The following is a 22,517-nucleotide window of genomic DNA, read 5'->3' as shown; positions in this document are numbered from 1 at the left end:
ACGCTTCCACCAGGCACACACACCACCAGCCGGCAGTGCACTATTTCGACAGGCACACACACCACCAGACATCAGTGCACACATCAATTGTTAACGCATCCACAATTAACTATTGAAGCGATCGCAGTATGACACATTTTACTTTTAAACATATTCATCTGAAGTGCAGCATGCCACCATTGCTACAAAAATAAATACACTTTTTGTGGCCTACAAATTATAGACTTTTGTTGCAATTGGTGTTGCAATATTTAGCAGTGCCAATAGCTCAAACTTAATTAATGCGAGACCTATTGCTTTGCAAATGCTTGTCTGTTCTTTCACGCATATAGACAGTGTTTTGAGAAAGGCTGAGTGACTGTACACCAGCCTGTGGGTGTGGAAAACTCCTGGGCACTCCCTTAACAATATGGCAAAAGTTCCCGTTGGCAACTCTCCCTACTTTTTCAGTAGTTCCTGTTTGCCCTACAGCAAACAATCTCACAGTGCACATCACCTTCAAAAATCGAAGATGGGGAACCCCTTCTCTCCTTGTGCAGAGCAGTGTGCCTACCAAGGGCCGTGGCCACTGTAATGAGCAGTCTCCTCTTTGGTCACTCAAAACCAGTAAAGGGGGTAGCTTTCCTCCCACAGTGGTTGATTCCAGTATGAATGGGAAAGGGGTGTGCAGGCAGAAGTTGGGGCTTCCCTGGTGTCACATAACATTTATTTGTGGCAAGTAAGGCACTTCTGGAGTAAATTAAGTTCCTGTCCCCACCCAACTTGTGTTCCTGCAGTTTGAAGAAAACACCTCCCCAATCCCAGACCATTGTCTCTACTCTAGAAGCAGTTTTCACACCTCCGTCACATCTAATTCCGGCCGAAGACAGGCTGTACAGTTTCTGGAGAGCAAATAAGTCTCCATAAGCTACCAGCCGGTTTAAGGTAACTTTCTAAAAGTTACAGATCCAATATATTTAATAAAATGAGACTTTACAGATTGGATAATCTATTCTCTCACTTTTTCCTATGTGCCAACTACCGCTTGATCAGTGACAATGCCATTCTGCAGCATCAATCTTTTCTGGATTCACATGCTGTGCATTATTCCACTATTTAATGACTAGGATTAGAATTCTCCTCATGTAGTCCTTTTTTTCTTCCTCTTTTTTTTCCTCATTTGTTGGTCATCTGATTTCAATTGCTGACTAGCCCATCCCTCTTCTGAAGTCAGACACTTGCCTCGGAAGCCCCCTGTGATTGGTCTCTCTCTTCAGATTCTTTTTTTCTGCCATTGGGTCTGGCAGATACTGTTGAAAGGTAAAGAGGCGGATCGTCAAACAAATCAAAAGTTTACCACCTACAATCAACGCTGTAGAGCAAAGAAGAGGAGGATAAATGATAAACACTGAGGTATCCATCATGGAAACAGCGACGAAGTAGGTGGGGCTCATGGGCGGCCAAGTAAGGGTCGGAGAACACACAATCTAAGGACCACTTCCACTGTGGGCTATGGAGAACATGCCCTTTAGATCCTCCCTAGAGTGCCATCACAAGTTTGCCTAGAGGGATGACCACCAGGCTTGTAATCTCTGCTTGCTGAGGAACCATACACCGATGACTGCAAAGTGTGTGCTGAATTCAAACTGAAGACACTCAGGGCTATAGAGGAGCAAAGCCAGGCACACTACACTGTGAAGGCCCAGAAGAACAGCTTGTCACTGAGGGTCTTCGATCTGTCAAGCAAGGAAGAAGATAACATCACCAATGGGGCCGAAAGACAGGACACTGAGGCAGAGGTTGAGATCTTCGACAGCGATCGGGAACACGCGCAGAAAAAAACACAAATAGAAACACAGGCAGGTAACGCATAAAACAATGGTTAATCAAGCCGAGGCCTTTGGACTCAAAACCTTCATAGACTGGGTAGACGTTGAATTAGATGTTGACCAAAGGTAAGTAGAAGAAAAACCCCTCTGCCCCACAAGTAGAATGCAGGAAGGCGCTTCTCTGAAAATCCATTGCGTCTGCCCACCACAGAGTAGGAGAGAGCAAAGAAGCTGGCAACTGAAACACCAGCACCGAAAAAAAGTCACTCAAGTGGGCTCAACACTGAAGAGAGCACTCAAGGTCTAGTGGAAAAAGAGGCAGTTCAAGGCAGAAATTACTGCAATCATCAACAAACTGATTTGGATGCGTCCCTTTCGAAATTTCAAATTCAGCCAAAACCTTCAATTGAAAAGCACCACGAAGAGGGAGAGATGGCTGACCTGGAATAACCAATGACACCAGAACCCCAAGAGAAGGAAGAAAATGCTCCCTCTTTCTCATCCAAACCATACTTCAGAAAAGCAGGGCTTCCTTAAGGCGCTATCATCTCACCCATGCTTTTCAACATCTACATGAAGTCCTTACCGGCAATGATCAATAAATGTCAGCTCACATCGTATAACTATGCAGATGACACATAAATACTTAAACTGGAAAGCCCCAAAGACATTGGAAACTCAAAAATCTTCAGTTGCCTCAGAACCATTTATCAGCTGATGACATTGAGCCACCTCAAATTGAATACCTACAAAACTGAAAAAAATCACATGTGGCAATTTAAAAATCAAGACACACTCCCTGCCTGATGATATAGGAGCACCTCCTAAAGTATCTAAGGAGGTAAGAAACCTTGGAATTACCATGGACTACAAATCACCAATGAATGACCAAGTGGATAAATTAGCAAGAACACGCGTCATTACTATAAAAACTCTGCAGCGCATCTTCCCGCACCTAGATTTTCCACAAAAAGTCCAAGTTACTATCTCTCTTATAACGTCTAAACTTGATTACCCCAATGGCCTCTACCATAGATCAACTTTATCAACTATGAAAAAACTACAACAAATTCAGAACTCTGCTACCAGACTACCCCTACATGTTAAGCCACAAGCCCAAGTCTGTCCTGCCTGGAGGGCTCTACATTGGTTACCGGATGCCAGAAGATCCACCATCAATCTGCTTTGTATCACCCACAAAGCAATACATGGTACAGGACCACTTATTATCAGGAAAATAAATACCAAGTACATCGAACAAAGGAACCATTGCTCAAGATTGGCATCTCATCTCAAAACCACAATATGCAAGAAAAGAAAACAAGGGTGGTACATCTTTCTCTGTTCTCTGTATACTGAAATACCACTAATCCATTGGGTTCCGGGGTAGCGTGCTACTCGCCGAAAAGCTTTCAATGGCTAGTCAGGGGTAGTAAGTGATATATGAATATATGCATACAATTACAATATCAATAGGGATGCCTGGAACATTCCCAGAGAGATGCGTCCATCTCATCCAAGGCCACACCTAATGACTAATTTGGTCACATCTTGACTATCCTAAGAGGTATGAGCCAGGGAGGCCAGCACGTCTTCAAGGACTGCTGACAAGATCTTGCTCCCCAGAGGGTGCGAGTATAACACCCAAGTAGGCAACTGGAACAGACAATCCTCAAGGCTAGGCTGGCCAATGAGAACATATGTTTCTGAATGCCTCAAATCTCTTTGACTCTCTATTGTTGTGGGAATTTAACTGGGGTTCACCTTGATGATGGAAGCTTGAACCACCAGAATGTTTGGAGTCAAACATTGAGTCAGAAGATTAGGGGCGACTGATGCTGATGTGACACCTGGCAACCTGACTATTCACTGGAGGGCAAGAACAAGGTTTCACCCAAGTATTTATCAATGTCAGTGAGGGTTTTGTTGAATGGCAGCAAAGGCTCAGAGGAAGCCTGCCGAGGTTATAATACCTCTGTGGGTACATTAGTCTTTACCTCCATAGAAGTGAGTCTTAGGTTAAAAACCTATGATGCACAACTTATCACCACAGCAAAGGAGCACCATCATTTTAATCAACTTAACTCGACCATATATCGTCAAAGGCAAATTGTTCATTTCATCAAGTGGTTGTTTAATTTTCCCCGCTATCCTGTCAAGATTCGTTTTCTGTATTTTCCCTAGTTCATCAAGCAACCCTTATCACTAAATATCGAATGGATGACTTTTATTTAAGAAAATTCGCCTCACTTTTGAAAAGAAGGCAATAAAGAAGATCCCAGTCGAGATAAGGAGTTTTATCTCAAAAGGAGTTCGAATAGCCTGGAAGAAGCTAAGGAGGAAACAAACCAAGGGGGGTTTAGGTCTACCTGATATTCAGCATTACTGATATATATATATATATATATATATATATAGTAACAGGTGCTGTATGAATGCAAACCTTTCTTACCTTTCTATCCCTCCACTATCCTTCTCACTCCAAATAACTGACTAATATCCACCACTCAAATTACTCTCATATTTAACCATACTAATTCACAACAAATCCTTTATGTGTTTCCGGAGTAGCGTGCTTCAACACCCCATCAGGTGTAACAAGCGCTATATAAATGCAAACCTTTTTTTCCTCTTCTATCCTTCTGAATCCAAATAACTGACTAACCTATCCACCACTTAAAATGTACTTTCATGTTTCACTATACTAATTTAACACTAATCCACTATGGGTCCCGGAGTAGCGTGCTACTAGTCGAAAAAGAGCTTTGACGCCTCGTCAGGGTTAGTAAGCGCTTTACAAATGAATGCAATTAAATTACTATATATATATCTATCAATATATATCAATATATATATATATATATCTCTATATATGCAACAAAAGAGTGTCCTCCTGTGAAGACGCACTTGAAGTAACAGGATGAGACTGCTCATTTTAAAAAGCTTCATTTCTTTATTTCATTACCGGACATCTCAGCGCTTGATTGTTTAAACAAAGCCCTACGCGTTTCAGAGCTCCCTGCTCCTTGTTCACGGGCTGGAGGCGATGTCATCTGGCTGGAGGGGAAGAGAAGCCAAGTCTTGCCGCTTTTTCATACTTGATCGACCACAGGTGGGTCACGCCCTCCAGTGGGCTCGTTCATGTAGACAGATTGCTGGGACTTGTAGTTTTCTCTTCCTGCAAAACTCGCATTTTAAATCCTTCAGTGGATTTCCAGTGTCCATTTAACATCCGTTTATGCCTTATTCATTCCTCTCTGGTGAGGCACAAGTTCTGGACTCCGGTGTTTTTTTCTTTACTGTTGACGACCTGCGTGCGCTAAGCAGATAGTCTGTGCGCGCAGCCCTCCATAATTTCAGAGGGAGTGCAGGCCTCTCGGCCAGGACAGGCCGAAATATATGCAACAAAAGAGTGTCCTCCTGTGAAGACGCACGCAGGTCGTCAACAGTAAAGAAAAAAACATATATATATATATATCTCTTCCAAAAGGTAACTTCTATCCAAGAAACCCAGAAGGACACAGCGGGGATTAAAAGGAAAATCGCTTTATTGCTGATTAAATGCGGCATAATGCATTTCGACGTGAGTCTTCATCAGATGCCTTCGCAAATGGAAACAAGGCATCACCTTGATTTAAACCTTCATGGCTCCTCCCAAAGCGTTGGAGTACAGCTGGCCCTAATTAACAACACAGAGTTTCTGTTGCGTAGTGCGATGTCAGAGACTACCAATCCCAGAAGACATCAGATTGAGAACTTGCTTCAGTGGAGCTCTTTTGCATGTTCGCGCTGTCAGTGCCATTTTAGAGGTAAGATGTGCTGCCAAATTAATGTCCTTGTTTAAAAAGTCGGTCTCCCTTGGGTCCCCTGACGCTCTGCCTCAAAGTGCTTTCACCAGCAGGGTCACGGAACAGTAGCTCAGTGTCTGTGCTCCCCCGTCAGATCCGGGTTGCTTCCTTGCAATAACCTTTTGCTGGGATGATCTGTGAGACGGTCCGAGGTTAAGACCAAGTTCTTTGGGAAACAAAATTTGCCAGACATACCTCGGACTCTTACGAGCGGGTCCTTCGACGCGTGACTGGCTTGTGCATTAAAACTACTTCCAAAAGGTAACTTCTATCCAAGAAACCCAAAAGGACACAGCGGGGATTAAAGGGAAAATCGCTTTATTGCTGATTAAATGCGGCATAATGCATTTCGACGTGAGTCTTCATCAGATGCGTTCACAAATGGAAACGAGGCAGCACCTTGATTTAAACCTTCATGGCTCCTCCCAAAGCGTTGGAGTACAGCTGACCCCATTTAACAACACAGAGTTTCTGTTATATATATATATATATATACAAACATTTGAATGCTGTTCATTTGACATCTGGGAAAGCAATTCTGTTAGAGAGCACTGCATACATAAAACCCCAAGCCTTATTCTGAGAAGACTCCTTGATGTGCTTCATTTTATAAAGTGAAATCCCTTTCCAGGGGTGTTGTTTAATGTGTATTGTTTTGTCATGTTTAAGCCACCGTGTGGGAGGGTGGTATTCTGTATTATCTGGGAGTACGAAGCAAGATGGGGATGGGGGCGGTTCGCCTCTCTGGGAACTGGAGGTGGCGGTAGTGGTGGGTTTGGGTAGAGGGCTGGTGGGGAGGGGAGTGGGGGAGTACTTTGGTTCATTTGAACAGAGCACTTTTTGTATTATCTATGATAATCCGATCCAGAGTAATTTTGAGCATGGTAAAATAAAAATGGCTATCTTGGAACAGAAGCATATTTATAGATATTGTCCATCTCAACATGCATGGTGGAGGAGGGTCTAGTGGATTCTATGTTAGTATGGTACTAATTAGAAACAGTGGCAGTACTAATGGGCAGCTGCATATACTAAGCTAGAATGTTAATGGGATTATGGCGCCACAGAATTGAATATTTGGCATGTGAAGAATTGAACATACTTAAGACCACAAATTATTTACCTGCAAGAGACGCACCTGTTGGAGACGGAATTCTTAAGAGAACTTGGTTACCAGGTTCTCTCCATCTTTTGTTTTACCTCTGCTCAGAGAGGGGTGGCACTCCTGGCACAGGATAGCACCTGGCTGGTTCTACGACAAATGACGGACCTGGGTGGGGGTAGAGAGTGGGGTGGATTTGTGGTGGGGGGGGGGGGGGGTGGGGTTCTTGGGAGGGGTGCAATGGCAGGTGCAACTATCCAGAAGGACAGGGATCGCTTGACTATCTGTGTAGTGTACGAACCAAATCCGGATGAACAAAAGATATTCGACTTACTACTGTCCAAGTTGTATCTTTGGGCTTCACCTCACATTGTATGTGCAGATTTTAACGGGACAATGTGTCCTATCAGGGAATCTATGTCTCAGTTCACACCCCACCTCGTGTATTCTGACCTGTTTAACAGTGATCCAGCCAGTTGCGGAGAGTACAGGCCCTGGGGGGCGGTATATCAGTTAATTTTCTCATATGCCCTGGCCGATATCTACTGCTCTCAACTCTCTAAAGAACCTGGATTTATATTCTATTCTGGTCCTCGTGAAGCCTTGTCAGGCTGGATATGTTTCTGGTCAGTAATAGTTTAGTCTCCTCTTCAAAGGTTTTACATTAACCTACAGGTTTTATCGGATCACAATTCAGTGTTGTTACTTATCCTATCTGGTGAGCCTACCCAGAAATCATGCTCCCGGGGCTGGACATTTGAGCACAGACTACTTCTAGAACCTGACTTTGTGGGTGTAATGAATACTCATTTGAGCGAATTTCTAGAATTTAATATTGGATCAGCACAGCTTCTTGTGGGTTGGGATGCCCTTAAGGCATCTGGTCGTGGACAGACCCTTCAATTTGCTTTGTGAAAGATGGTCTATTTTGAAAACAGTGAAGAAATGGGACCTATCCTTTCTTTTAAGGTTAGAGATAGAGCTAGTTACAATACTATCCAGCAGATCAGGAATGTGAATGGTGTTTTTACTACCGATACAACCTCAAAATGTGATGCCTTTCATCATTTCTACTGGGACCTTTTTTTTTTTTTTTTTTTTAGAGAGGATTGCTCCGCTTTCATCAAGATCTCTCGATATATCAGTGAAAATTCTGACCAAAAGGTGACTTAGTCAGCGGTCTAAATTGGAGGTACCAATCACTCTCTTGGGAGGTTAAAAATGCCATTCATTCTTTGTCGGGTGGGAAGGCATCTGGCCCTGACCAGTTTCCACTAGAGTTATATTCCATCTTTGCGGACATCTAGGTTCTGGTTTTAAGGGAGCTGTTTAATTCCTATGAGTCTTCTGACGGGGTTCCGGAGTTGTGGAGAGAGACTAATATTGTTATTTTCCCAAAAAAGGTGAACAACCCCACACTCTGTGGATCATACCGTCCAATCTCCTTAATCGGTGCCAATGCAAAAATCACACACATGTTCTGGCAAATCAGCTATCAGGGATTATCTTGGGGTTGGTCGACTCAAACCAGCATGGTTTCATCCCAGGCTGGGACACAACATGGCATGTCAATACAGCAATTTCAGCTCTGGAGGTTGCTTCTTCAGGTGGGGGTAAAGTCGGTATGATTTGCCTGGATGCAGAGAAGTAAGTTACTTAGCTTCGGTAACATAATATCTGGTAGAGACACAGTCTAACTACAAATTCCTTAACTTTTGAATTCTCCCCAGGAGCCAGTCTGTATCCGGACATTTTTCTGCAGTACCTCTGCGCGCCGGGGAACGTTGTCGTACAGCTCAGTGATGACGACGAATCCGGTCATGGCGTCAGTAGAGCCATAGAAGTCCCTTCCGGCGCACGGACATCAGTTTCCTCTGTGAAACCTTCCGCGTCAGAACTCGGAGCTACTATAAAAACTGGCTGCGGAAACAGTGTGCCAAAAAGATAAAAAATCTTTGAAACATTCATAAATAGGAAACATCAAATAGTATGTTATTACCAGGCATGGATTTTAAAGGAAACTCCAAAATATTTAACGAAACACAGGACTACATGAAACCATGCACCCTGGTGAATAACCATCATGTAAAGGAAGAAAACCTTACATTCTATAGAGCATTCATCAATGGTAATGAATGGCATGGTAATAGCAAAACTAAACCTATAAAAACAACACAAAGCTGTTTATTGAATCACAACATTACATCCCATAGTGATAGTGACAATAAGAGGTGTAATGATACCAAACAAAGACTTTCAAAGGAAGAACAAATAAATCAATACTGCTTACTAGTGTCTGCTCCAGTTTGAAAGAGAAGACACACCCACCCACCCTACAGACCACAAACATTTGGAAATGTATGGTGAGGCAACATCTAAACAAAACCTATGTGGCCAGACCAAGTGGTCTGTTGAGTCCCAACATAAGTTGAGACAGGGATCACCAGTATATAAAACCAGGACTGAAAAAGGGTATAACCCTTACCTCATAGGTCGTTTGCAGACTGGGGAATATGGCAGGGCATGAGAAATCTGTGGCTAGACTGTGTCTCTACCAGATGTTACATTACTGAAGGTAAGCAAGTTTAACATCTGATAGAGACATCTAGCCGCAGATTCCTTAACCTTTGAATTTAATAACATAGCTATACCCCCCCTGAAGGAGGATCAACCAACTAATACTACGAAAATGGGCTATGAAATCTTAAGACTAAGCTGCTCACCAGAGTAACATAAAAAAACAATCGGCTACACAGCTGCAAAGACAATCCGGAGATTAAAATAGCCAAATCTGAAGGCAAACACTCTTGCAGTAAGAAAAAAGTAGTGCTTAATACTTCAACACCACAAGTGCACCAACAGCAGAGGCAGAATGTAAATCCTCAAACCTAAAGATCCACGACTGTGGCTATATAAAAGATAAGCAAAAGACCTGATAAGGTCAAACTACAAGTGACCAGCCATGAGGCGTTTTATTGCTGAATCTGCTTGGCTGTCAAATAAACAAACACCATCAAAGGACATATCTTTCAACCTGAACATTATCGAGGAACTTCGACTCAAGCAACCAAGCATGTCTACGGAGAAAAACAGATTGAGACATAGCTCTGCCAATAGAACCAGTGGTGTCCATTACCGACTTAATATTAAAATTTGCCATCTCACGCCAATCTTGTACAAGCTGAAAGAGTTCAGCCCTTACCTCCTTCAGAAAGGAAGAAAGCAGATGGGTGACAGATTCCCATAAAGCATATGAAGTCCTTCCCAAGACAGGTTTAACGACCTTAAAGCTGAACTAGCCGGTCGAGAAAGGTAAGCAGGGTCATCCGGAGGAGGACAATGGTAAATGGCACGATCAAGGGAGACACCTGACACCAGCATTGCCTGAGTTACCAGAATATCACAAAGAGACTCTTCATAAGGTAGTAAAGGTTTAACACCTGTGACACCCTGGTGAAGCAGAACCAATAAGGGATCAGATGATAAAGTCATTGAACAAAGCTGCAAATCGAGGACCTCAGCAGCTCTCTTTATAAACTCAGCAAAAGCTGCACTAGCCTCTGTTGCCATACGTGGCGGAGAAAGCAGATCATAAACAGGAGAGGGTTGCAGACTACTATCCTCACCTAATGCAGCCCCAGAACCTCCATGGGCGGTCCCTCCGGCGTCGACCAACGTCAGGCGTCGTCTTATCCACCTCCAGAACCACCTCATCAGATGCCACTGCGTCACAACTGGAAGCTGCACTGGGCTGTGAACCAACACTGTAATGACTCTAGGCACGGAGTCGAGGTCTTCAACCGGCACGGAGGGTAACCTATCTGCGTGTTTCCAGTCAGCCATGTGCGGATACCTGTTTGTGGGAGTAATCGCGTCTCAATAGTTTTCCGATATAATCCTGCAGGATATCCTCGCCGTCCCATCACAAAATTGTCTACTCTATAGGCTGGATCTCCCTTGTCTGCGAAAACCCAGTCGTTTATCGCAACCATCTGGGTTAGCCAGGCCCCCCTCATAGACACTCCTCTGGAGTTTACACAATACTATCCTGGAGCTAACCCCGTCCCATAAAAACTTTCACAGACCACAGTCTACTTTGTAAAATCAAGTCGATCGTAATTTGTAGGGGGTATTCTTTAGGGCATATAACATATGTGGCAGTGTCATCATTTTGAAGTGGACGACCGTCCCCACCAAAGATACCAACAGTCGCCTCCAATGTGTCACGTCGCTTCTCAACCTTTCCAGCTGTGGTAGCAGTTTATCAGCCAGGAAGTCGCTCATTCCTTGAGATGTATATACCGAGGCATTTAAATTTGTAGGTATTCCGCTAGCTGACAGGGACGGGCCCTGTCCGTAAGGTTAGACATGAGGGACTTATCCCAGTTAACCTGGTAGCCTGAATAGCTGCAGAAGAGCTGGAATATGTGGAGTAGCCTGTGAAATGAGATCGTGTGGAGTATAGCAAACATCGTCGGCATATAAAGACACTAACGGGTCCCGCCTAATCCATACAGCTAAGGGTTCAAGAGCAAGTACAACAAGCATTTACAATGCAACGTCTCGCCTTTGCCAAAGTTAAAGCTATTGGCATTGTTAATGACAACATTTTTATTTATGTGTTGGTTTTGAAAACAGATAAATAAATGGCATTGTCATTTACAATGCCAATAGCTTACTCTCGCAAATGCGAGACCTATTGCATTTGCACACACACACAAACACACACCCACACACACACACACACACACACACACACACACACAGAGCCACACACACACACACCCTATCACCCCAAAGAAGGCACTGAGAGCTAGTGCGTGGAGACAGTAGTTTGAATGTACACTTTAGAACACAGCGGTCTCCTAAAGCACGGACTTGTGTATTAATACTGCAATTTCTCGTTTCAGTACTTACTGGACACGCAGGATGTTTAATGAATATTTTAGTTTCAGAGGCGTTCAGCAAAAACAGTTTCACTGCTAACATCCCAGAAATACTCAATAAGGTCACCCAATTTCTATCAACCACAGCTACTGCCAAATACTTGAAAAATATTCTGGTTTCTTCGCACTATTAGTCTCCGTCAAATGAAGTTTAAATCGGCTTAGCCTATTGAAGTTTTCAGTGCTCAAGCAAATGCCAAGTCTCGCAAGAGCCCCTACCTCTGCTATGGATCGACAATCAGCAGTAGGTAATTAGTGTGTTTTATCTCACGGTATCTGATCTCCACCCAGCGACAAAAGCTTCGGGCTAATCGATGCAATGGTGTCGGTCTAGTTCCCCCACAGTCTGGTGTAAGAATTCTGGGAGGATTCCAGTCCCACATCACAACAAGCATTACCTGTGATATCAAGCAAGGCTGCAACCCAGCCTACGAAAGTGCAACTTTCCCAGCAACTGCTGGGCTTATCGGGACCCACGTCTTCCCACTGCAAGACAGGTTAGATAACACTGTGCCGCGGAGAGGCCTGTGTGCTGGGGTGCAGAGTGTTATTAAAAAAAAACACAACACCGCAGCCAGTGCAGATAGCCTCAAAAGTCAAATACCACCACGCAGCACCTTACTGTGAGAAGCTGGTGCAACAGACCGTGAGGTGCCCAGGCAAAGCCTACTGTACAAAAACAAGATCTACAAGCATGTGTAGTCAGATTCAAGGACCAGGGTATCTGGTACTAATAATTACAGTGCTTCAAAACACCCTGGTACAGAAGATGCAGTTTCTATTGAGTGACTGACAGTGCCCACTCCCTTCGCTCCCCCCCCCCTCGCCCCCATTTTACAAAGAGCCTCAACTAATGTGAACACTGCTGCCTTAACACGTGACACCTGCCAGTTATTTTCTATCCAACTGCTCTTGTTCTTTTAATCAAGTACGAGATGATGCTATTGAAAGTAATTTGCATTTAAAAGTAATAAGTCTTTTGACATTATAGGATTGGCAAAATTAAAAGCCATATCAACCAATTGTTGCGTGTAATTGCAGCTTGCTTTTAAGCTCGCAGTTACCAAAAGATTGTCAGGGGAGCTTAACTTTGCAAACACGTTGCCTACTGAAAATCAAACTGTGGCCCAGGAGCCGTACAAACAGAAACCACAACTGCAGCGGGTAAAAAAAAAAAAAACAGGTAAGCTTGTCCACAAACCACCAAAAAAAAAAAGAGAGGAGGAGGGGGGGTTGTCTTGTTTGAGGAAGTAGTTGCATGGAATGGGTAGATGGGTGGGATGCATGTAGAGTGGAGGGGCCGGGGGCAAGGACACAGCAAATGGCAGAAGCGGAGAGGACGGGGGCGCCCGTGGGGAAGGTGCCAGACTCCGCACGGCAGAGCGTGTGGGCAGGCTTCACGCATGGGGTGTGGCTGTGGCCTCCGTGCACCACGGTGGGTGCGAACTGGGTGCGGGGTGCTGAGTGGGCACGTGGTGTGGGGGTGATCAGTGTGCCCTTGGCGTGGACTTGGCGGGCAACGGTGTGCACAGAAGCGTGGGCGGAGTCCTTTGTTGGAAGTGCGGGATGGGCTTGTTGTACTGGGTGTGACACCTGTGTGTGAAGGTGCTGTCATTGTGCAGCATGTTGGAGGCGACAATTGTGCAGTGTGAGGGCCCTAGTCTTCGTGCTATTGGCCTTTCGTCCGACTGAGGCCGGGGGGATCGGGGGCAGTGCGGGGTCGGATGTGGTGGAGCTCTGTTTCCTGACGGTTCCACGGATCCTCGTGTGCTGTGCGAGAGGGGTGGGTTGCAGCGCTTCAATGAGCGGGACTTGGGCGGTGACTGCATCGCACGAGCGGGGTGGTTGGTGTGCTGCGGGGGGACCACACAGGAATGGTCACGCATCCCAATTACAATGGTGATCTTAGGAAATCCGGTAAAAGACGTAAACAGTTCTCAATATATCGATACGGCGAAAGCGGGAAAAAAAAATATTTGCGCATATGAGCGGGCGCGTTCTTCTGTGAGGATAGGGTCGTTTTTTTCCGCGCTCTGGGGATGGCGCCCTCTGCCCGGGCCCCAGCGTGCCCCGCCACTTCAGAGACGCATATGTGGAGGGCCCTCGGGCGAGTGCATTGGGGGCAACTGCAGCGCCGACTGCACAGGAAGAGCCCCATAGGGGGAGGGCTGCATCTTCCTGCATGTTGTGTAGGGGGGACCTGAAGAAAAGTGCAGGAGGCAGCAGCTGCCCGGGGGAGGGAGAGAGCAAGCTGTCTGTCAAGCACTCTGGGAGAGTCCCTTACCACATGGCTGGAGGTGGAAGACGCGCCTGGTAGCTGCCATCCTTGCTGCTGTCTCGAGTTACCGCCTTACACCATCGTCAGACTCGGAGGCTGCAGTGTCCTTCCTGCCTCCGGCGGGTGCCCGTCCACACTGAGAGCCTCCCTTGCAGTCTGGAGCAGCACCACCGAAGGCAGGTTGAGGCCACACGGCCGGGACACACCCCGAGCCCCCGCCCTGGTCCTAGCGCCGCCCGCTTCCTCCCCGAGCCGGGAGGAGGAAGGCAGACAATGCAGCATTCATGCCCACCCCCTGTGCGAACAGCATCCAGCCACTAACGCGGCGGGCCCGACCCCTCACTTCAACCCGAATACTGTGTACTAATGCCCAAAACATCCATGCGTTCTGACAGACGAGGCTAGAAGTGCCACAGATGCAAATCCACACTGATGTAGCCTTTCTCTTCCCCCGATTTCCTTCTGCTGTGAAAGGTTTCAAATCTTTATGGGGCAGGCCCCATAAAGATAACAAATCTTTTACAGCAGAAGGAAGAACTTCAATATGACCTGTTCTCCAATGGCTGGCCACCGTTTAGGACGCCAGCCAATGGAGAAGAGGGGCAGGGCTTAACCCCGCTAGTGAAAGCTCCTCTATCTCATCAAGTCTCGCCAGCTCGACCGCACATGTGCACAGTCTTTCGCAGGCTGGGACCTAAAAAGCATCGGGTATAATGGGCACCCTAGCTGCATACCTTTATTACGAGTGATTGGGCGGGAGATGGCACCATTCACTCGTACCCTTACCAGGGGTTTTGTGTATAGAAGCTTTACCCAAGCACAGATTCGTGGGCCAGAACCAAACCTCTCCAGTGCAGGGAATAGGTAATGCAACTCAATGCTATTGAATGCTATTTGGGCATCTAGCAATAGCAAAACTGCTTCCTCCTCCTTCCTAGTCCTGCTGAAGTGCATCTGGCCACATAGGCATCACAAGTTTAGCCTAGTGCTTCTATGAGGCATAAACCAGGACTTATTAGGGTGTACTATAGACGTTATAATTATCGTGGAGCCTGGTCGCAAGGGCTTTTACCAATATCTTGGCCTCTATATTTAGCAGGGAAATTGGAACAATAGGAGCTGCAATCTTAGGGTGTTTTACCTGCTTTAGGAACAACCACTATTGTGATGATCCCTTGGTCCCCTGGAAGGGAGCCCACTGTTTTTGCCTCCTGAAACATGTTGAGCATAGGTTGCGCCGCCACATCTACTGTGCCCTTGTATACCTCGGCCGGTAGCCATTGGGACCCACGGCCTTGCTGGTTTGTAAGTCTTGGATGGCTACTACTATTTCCTCAACTGTGAAATCAAGTTCCAACTCATTTTTTTTTATCATCGTTCGCTAGAGTGGGAAGCTGGTCTTCCTTAAGGTGGTCAACATAGTCCTCCCCAGTTCTAGTGGGGGTAGACGTATAGTGTTTCAATAATCGTCAAGCGCTGCCGTGATTTCCTCCCCAGTTTTATGTATGCACACCCCAGACTCAAGGATTTCCAACCCCCACTTCCGTTCCCTATTCCTCTTCTCCAACCAGACTATCATCCTGTTGGCCTTATCATACAGTCGACTCTGCGACACACACGTGTGCTGTCCACTAGGTCCCTCATCTCCTGCTGCTTGAGACGGGCCTGGTGCTCACAGTAGGGTCAGACTCCCCATCACTCAGTGCCGCTGCCTCCAGCCGAATAACCTAATCCCCAAGGGCCTCATATTTCAATCGTTGCTCGTTCCTCTTCCCTCAGTCAGGGCCTGAGCATGTCCCCTAATAACACATTTAAATGTCTCCCACAGGTCACACACTGAGTCAACCGTCCCTACATTGTCCTGAAAGTATTGTTCCGTCCTCTCTCTAATCTTGCTTGTGAATTGTTTATCCTTAAAAACCCAAGGATCTATTCTGGGTGGAAGCGTGATATCCTTGACCGGACCCTGCAGCAGTACCTCTACTGGGGAGTGGTCAGAAATTCCCTGAGCCTTATGGACCACATTACGAAACAACCTCCCAATTGTAGTATGCGTCAGAACATGGTCTAATTGTGAATAGCTACCATGTACTGCTGAGTAAAATGTAAACTGCCTCGCCATGGGGTTGTGCTCCCACCACAGTCCCATGGTCTCCATAAATGCCCGTAGGGGGCTCCAGTCTCATCCCCCAAATGGACCTCAATACCCCTGTCTCTCTCTGGGTTCATGGTAACATTCAGATACCCTTCCATCAGCAGTAGGCCAAGTGGCAGCTCAAGTAGTAGGGTACTTAGTGTTGATAAAATATCTGCATGAAGGTTCGGCGTTATGCAAACCGAACACTTATTGTGGACCTGGCCATCCCACATGCCTGACAGGGCCACGTATCTACAGAGGGGATCATGCCAGACCCTATCCACAACCAGAAGGAGGGGGAAGCTCTTACCAATATCCCCACTCTTCTAGAGCCCGCAGTGGATCCCGCATGGGTGAGGAGTGTGTACCTGTATCATTCTATGTATTTATATTTACTGCCTTTCAGAGGACTCTCTTACAGCAATACTATGTCTGGGGCATGCCTAAGAAGGAACTGCAAAACTACTGTTCACTTTATCCGGTTGCCTAACCCTTTTACGTTCCATGATCTGTCTCGAAGGATGGGGCCTCTCTGGAATACTATGTGGTTTGGTCTGTATGTGGCAGGCCATAGCAGTCTATTTACATTAGACTCGGATTGTTGCATTTCTGTACTATGGTTGGAGAGGGGACCCCCATCCTCTGCTCCCTCGGCACCAAGATTTTCATCTTTGGGTTCACTGCAGCTGAGCTAAGCAAAAAGCAATCCAACAGGTTCGGACTCTACAGTAAAAATCCCGATGATATAACTCCCCCCAATCTGCAACCCTGCTCTGTGGGTTCTTAACCGCCTACCACCTCAACTTGCAGAGCACGTGTTGTCCCTGAAACAACAATAACATTAGTAGGGTGAGTCAGTGCCATCAAGAAAGTCAAGCCGAAGGTGCGCCAAAGGCAAGCCTGTCTGCGCCCGTCCGCGCCCGTCCGCCGCCAGCCGCCAGGGAATGCCGCCAGTTCCACAGCAGGGTCTCTTGGGGAGACGAATCTCCTATACACGAGATACTCTTTTGGCCTACAGCTACCCATTATCATGCATCAGGGATAAAGAGCTTCGAGCAGATGATGGTAAGAGGGCTATAACGATGGACAGGTGCAACAACAGTGGGTGGGCCCTGGTTACACACTTACCCTCCTTTCCCATCCCTCAGTTTGGGATACATCGCAATCAACCACAATAGGGGTCGCATTGTAACAACTGGGGGTAGACTAGAGGGATTGGACAGAATAGACAGAGCCTTGGCATGCAGGGATTATATTTGAATGCCAGATCTATCCCTAAGCATGTAACTGAGACATGGGACTTATTAGAGGACCGAAAAACCCGATATATGCCTTTTTACCGAAACGTGGCTCAATAATGAGGCCACCCCAGCTCTTGCAGTGGCCTTCCCGGATGACTACGCAGTCACTAGAATGGATAGGCCCGGTAAACGAGGCAGGGGATTAGCCATCGCTGCCCGACTCCCTTACTATATCAGGACGGTGGATAGAGTGTCTTCTGCCAATATGGAGCTTTTAATATTTGGAGCAGAGTGTGACCAGGTCAGAGAATGGACAGGTGCTTTGGTATATCATCCGCCTGGTGGCAGTAATAAGAAATTCTGTACCATATTACTAGACAGACTGGCACCCCATGTCCTGATTTCGGATTCCGCCAGCCTTATTGCAACAATGGAATCCCTTGGGCTATCACTGAGAGTCACCAGCCCCACTCATAGTGCAGGCCATACATTAGACGCCATCTTTTCTAATATACCGGACTTGGTAGTTGAGCCTTCGCAAGTACTTGGCTGGACGGAACATATGGCACTAAGCTTCTCGGTGTCGCCTGCTCATCCAGTACAGAGGGCGCAAGGTCAGAAGAGTTTTCGAAGACCCTGGGGGAGAGTAACCGCCTCTGCTTTTAGCCAGGCTTATAGGGACCCCTCGTTTAAGGGGGATGTGGACCCTAACTCGGCCTTGGAAAGACTGGAGGGAGCAATTCAGGTAGGCTTAGATACCTTAGCTCCCCTGAAAAGGGTTAATATTCAGGAGAGGGCAGCTCCTGCCCCCTGGTATTCGGATATTCTCAGAAAGGAGAAGTCTAAGTGCAGGGTTCTGGAGAGGAGATGGAGGAAGTCAAAGGGAAAGTCAGATGAATTATTATATCGAAAAACACACAGAGCCTACCTGAACAGCTGTAATGCAGCAAGAAGGACATCTGGGTTTACGCATTACAGAGGCCAGAATTTCCTCCAGGGAACTATATAGGATCTTGAGGGAATTTACAAACCCTAAGGCTGATAATGCGGCACCCCCTCCTAAACAGGAACTATGTGAAGATCTAGCCAGATACTTTACCAACAAGATTGACCTGATCTATCAGTCCTTTGACACGGCAATAGAGGAACAGGTGGAGGAAGACGTACTTAGAAACCCGCCAGTCTTAGCAGACGCGCTTTCTAAAATATATAACATCTCGCTGGAGACGGCTATATTGCCGAATAAGTGGAAACACGCGTGGGTCAAGCCACTGCTAAAGAAGGCGTCAGCGGACCCGCTTGAGCTGCAGAACTTTAGGCCAATCTCGCTTCTCCCTTGTTGTTCTAAAGTTCTGGAAACCCTGGTGAACCAACAGCTATCCCTCTATCTGGAACAAAATCACCTTCTAGACCCCTCGCAGTCCGGATTCCGTGCATCACATAGCACGGAGGCCGCACTGTTAGAAGTGACCGATACCATCAGGATGACATTAGATAGAGGGACCCCAGTGATCCTGGTCCTCCTTGATATGTCAGCAGCGTTCAATACTATTTCACATTGGATGCTGGTAGACAGATTGAGGGGAATTGGGGTGAAGGGTAGGGCTCTTGAGTGGATTCAGAGTTCTCTATCGGGTCGTACCCAGAGCATCCAGTTGGGTTCATTTGTTCCGCAGACTACAGGGGTGGACAGGGGCGTTCTGTGCTGAGTCCTACCCTGTTTAATGCATTTGTGACACCCCTGGCAGATATCATCAGAGGCCATGGCTTTGAGACCATCTCATACGCAGATGACACGCAGCTAATTGTTCCCATTGAGGAAGACATCATGTCAACTCAGCGGAAATTCAGGAGCTGCATGTCTAGCATCGCCATCTGGATGAGGAGGAATTTTTTACAACTCAATTCCTCAAAAACGGAAATTCTGCTATTTGGGAAGGCCGAGGAAATCTGATCCCCGGAGTGGCGGACGGCTGAGTTGGGTGAAGCCCCTCCTCCAAGGAGTTGGGCTAAGAATTTGGGCATTAGGATAGATGACAAACTATGGAGGAGCAGGTCAAGACAGTGTCAGGCACGTGTTTTGGCACAATGAGGATGCTCAGGAAGATCTTTCCCTGGATCCCCTTGTCAATGAGGAAAACCCTTGTCCAGTCACTACTGGTGAGGCAGCTGATTATGGTAATTCGCTGCTGGTGGGTGCCAGAGAGGATCTATTATCACGGCTCCAGGTAGTGCAGAACACTGCACCCCACCTGGCCCTCAACAAGCCGGCACGCACCCAGTCGGCCCCTTTGCTGAACCAACTACATTGGCTGCCGGTGAGAAAACAAGCTATTTTTAAGATGCTCTGTGTGGGCTTCAAATCACTACAGGGGAAAGGCCCTGTCTAGCTCAGTAATAAACTCAGGCGGTTTCAACCAGCTCGGCAACTAAGGTATAGCAACGCCAACCGTCTGTGTATCCAGAAGATACAGAGGGTAAGGAAAGGCGGTAGAGCCTTCTGTTATCTGGCGGCGAGCCACTGGAATAAACTGCCACAAAACATCAGGGCCTGCACTGAGCTAATCAGCTTTAAGAAGCTTCTAAAGACATGGCTGTTTTAGACGTGTGGACCCTAAATTACCTTCTCCCACAGTGCCGAGAGATCCCCTTGGGAAGGATTCGTCCGCGCTTTATAAGCCCACAAATGTAAATGTAATCCATTATTGCTTGCCTCTTCTCACCACATTATACCAGCTGTTCTTTAGTTCCTGCTAGTGTTCCTGTTTGTCCAAGCCCATCCCCCACGCACGGCCTCCCACACTGACAGCATGAAAATCAGATCATAAAGGATACATTCAAGTACCTGATTGTCCAGCTGAACAAGAGCAGTCTCTTAGGGCAGTCTACTGGTATCATAATAGTATAGGTGTAGTGTAACCGCGCTTAGTCTCCCACGGCAGTCCCTTCTCCTTCCTGTGAGGCTGTAATTCCTTTCGTAGTTTCTTCCTGACGACCTCTCAGACGTCCTTGTCGTTGGTCTCAGGGAGCTAAACAGCAAACAGTGCGCCAGCCCTCAAGCCACTCCCATGCCTCCTATGGAGTACTGAAGTTCCAAGATTTCACCTCCGACACCACTTGTAGCCAGGCCGGGTATAGCATGTATTTGACTTCTTGGCTCCGTAGCTCCCGCTTCACCGCCTCGAAGCTCTGGCGTTGGACCTGTGACGTGAATTCTGGACCAAAACATATCACTGCCCTCTCATATAGGTGGTTCCAATGTGAGCGCGCTGTCTGTAGAATTGCGTCCCTATCATGATAATTCAAGATCCTTGCTTTAATCGTCCTGGGCGGTGCCCCCGACTTCTGCTTGTAGATTGGGGACTTATGTGTGCATTCAATTGTGAAGAAATTCAAGGCACTAGGGTCAGAGGTGATTAAGTATTAAGTCTTCAAGGAAAAGGTCCATGCTCGGACCTTCGGACCCTTCTGAGACCCCCACCACTCTGATGTTATTCCTTCATGCACGGCCCTCCTGGCCCTCCAGCCGAGTTGCCATGTCCGCCTGCACCTTCGTGAGGAGCTGCACCTTTTCTTCTAGCTGCTTTGATGAAGACTGCAGCTGATTGACATTAGTTGCCGCCATGTTATGAAGGTCAGCTCTGATGAGATTCACATCCATCGTTACAGCATCCAACTCGGGTTCAATAGTTCCTTGGAGGTCATTTATGGCTGCCATTATAGCACTGAGTGACGCTTTGCTGCCTCCACCTGTTTCAGCTGCTGTCCAGGGGCCCTTGGCACTGTCCTCGCCACCGCATATTTGTCCATTTTGTTAGTTTGGGTAGACGCCAATCCCTTAGGCTTTATCTTACACTCTAGGATATGGTTAAGTGGGATAGCCAGCCAGACTTCAATTCACACCTGGCCCTGTTTCGTCTCCTTTCCGCCAGGGGGAACTCTCCTAGTCCTCAATGGGTGTAGTGTAGGGAATCGGGCACTACCCCCCAACCTCAGCACTGTTCAAATTCTACCAGTGCTTCTTATGCGGAGGGGGGGCAGCACTCCTGCCAATTGAGTCCTAAGGGTGGAGGCGTCTGATGGACTTTCAGGTAGTCTGTGTGTGTGGCTGTTCTAGTATGCGGCATTGATCTCTCTGCGAGGCTCCCGCTCACTAGCGGTCCCCGCTGTAATATTTTATTCTTGCCTATCAATTGGGGGAAAACTGCCTCATGTCTCGCCTCTTGTTCCCTCAGGGTCAGTAGATGCACTGACAGGCAAGTTTCCCCCGCCCTCTGCACAGCCCTGCAGGGGCAAGAAGTTTCTCGGCCGAGGCGCGCTCAAACCACAGCGCCTCCCAGCAGTTCCAACTCACTGTGGACTTCTGGTCACTCCTCTGTCCTCAGACATTCGGGAGGCCGTCCTCTGCCCAACTCTTCCAGTGTAGCCCACCAGTTCGGGGTTGTCTCTGGGCTCCCTCACCACGTAGAGCCCCGGCCCGGGCTTTCTCTCATTGGGCCGCTTGCCCAGGATCACAGATCCTTCCATCAGGAGTCCAGCTGTGCACAAGGCCCGAGCTCTTCCGGTACCGCCGTGGAACCCGATCCCGTCCAGATCACTCTTCCGGTAGGTCAGCAGGGGGAGGAGACTCGTCGCCCCCCCTGTCCCGGCCGTTCTCCCGGTCCACAGGTATGTGCGGCTTCACTGAAGTGTGTTGCGGTTGTCACGGCCCATAGGCCCGCTGTCCAGCCTGGCGCTTCATTCTTGATCAGGCTCTCGAACATGCTATTTTGGGTAAACAAGCCACCAATGTCTCATATATCGGTCTCCCCAACACCGTCAATAGGGTGCAATGCAAGAAGGAACGGATTTATGAGCAGATATAAGGGGCTTTTTGATGATCGAAGCTCAGAGCTTAGCTAGTGTGGGCCATCTCAATTGAGCTCAAGTCACACCCCCCACCACCTATTTTTCATTATTTAATACATGATGGTTTATTCTTCTCTTTTTTTCGCTTCTATTTCTGGGAAGGATAATTTTTTTTTGGTTAGACAATTGGTCACTCTATGGGTCAGTGCATTACTTTTCGCTTTGTCATGGACTGTGTTCTCATAGTTATATTTTTTGTATATTGTATTTGGTCCCCTATCTCTGCAATGTTGTCGTTTTCTTGTTCAG

The 22,517-nt window shown here is 47.1% G+C and overlaps 1 protein-coding gene across 7 annotated transcripts in view; it reads right to left on the bottom strand.

Annotated features, from left to right (window-relative positions):
• Positions 1-22,517, bottom strand: part of CYLD (CYLD lysine 63 deubiquitinase) — a 516,546-nt gene that overhangs the window by 139,979 nt on the left and 354,050 nt on the right. The gene's annotated exons all lie outside the window — the stretch shown is intronic.

The sequence above is a fragment of the Lissotriton vulgaris genome, chromosome 12 (assembly GCF_964263255.1).
Source record: "Lissotriton vulgaris chromosome 12, aLisVul1.2, whole genome shotgun sequence".
NCBI lineage: Eukaryota > Metazoa > Chordata > Amphibia > Caudata > Salamandridae > Lissotriton > Lissotriton vulgaris.
This window is presented reverse-complemented; position numbering and strand designations above follow the sequence as displayed.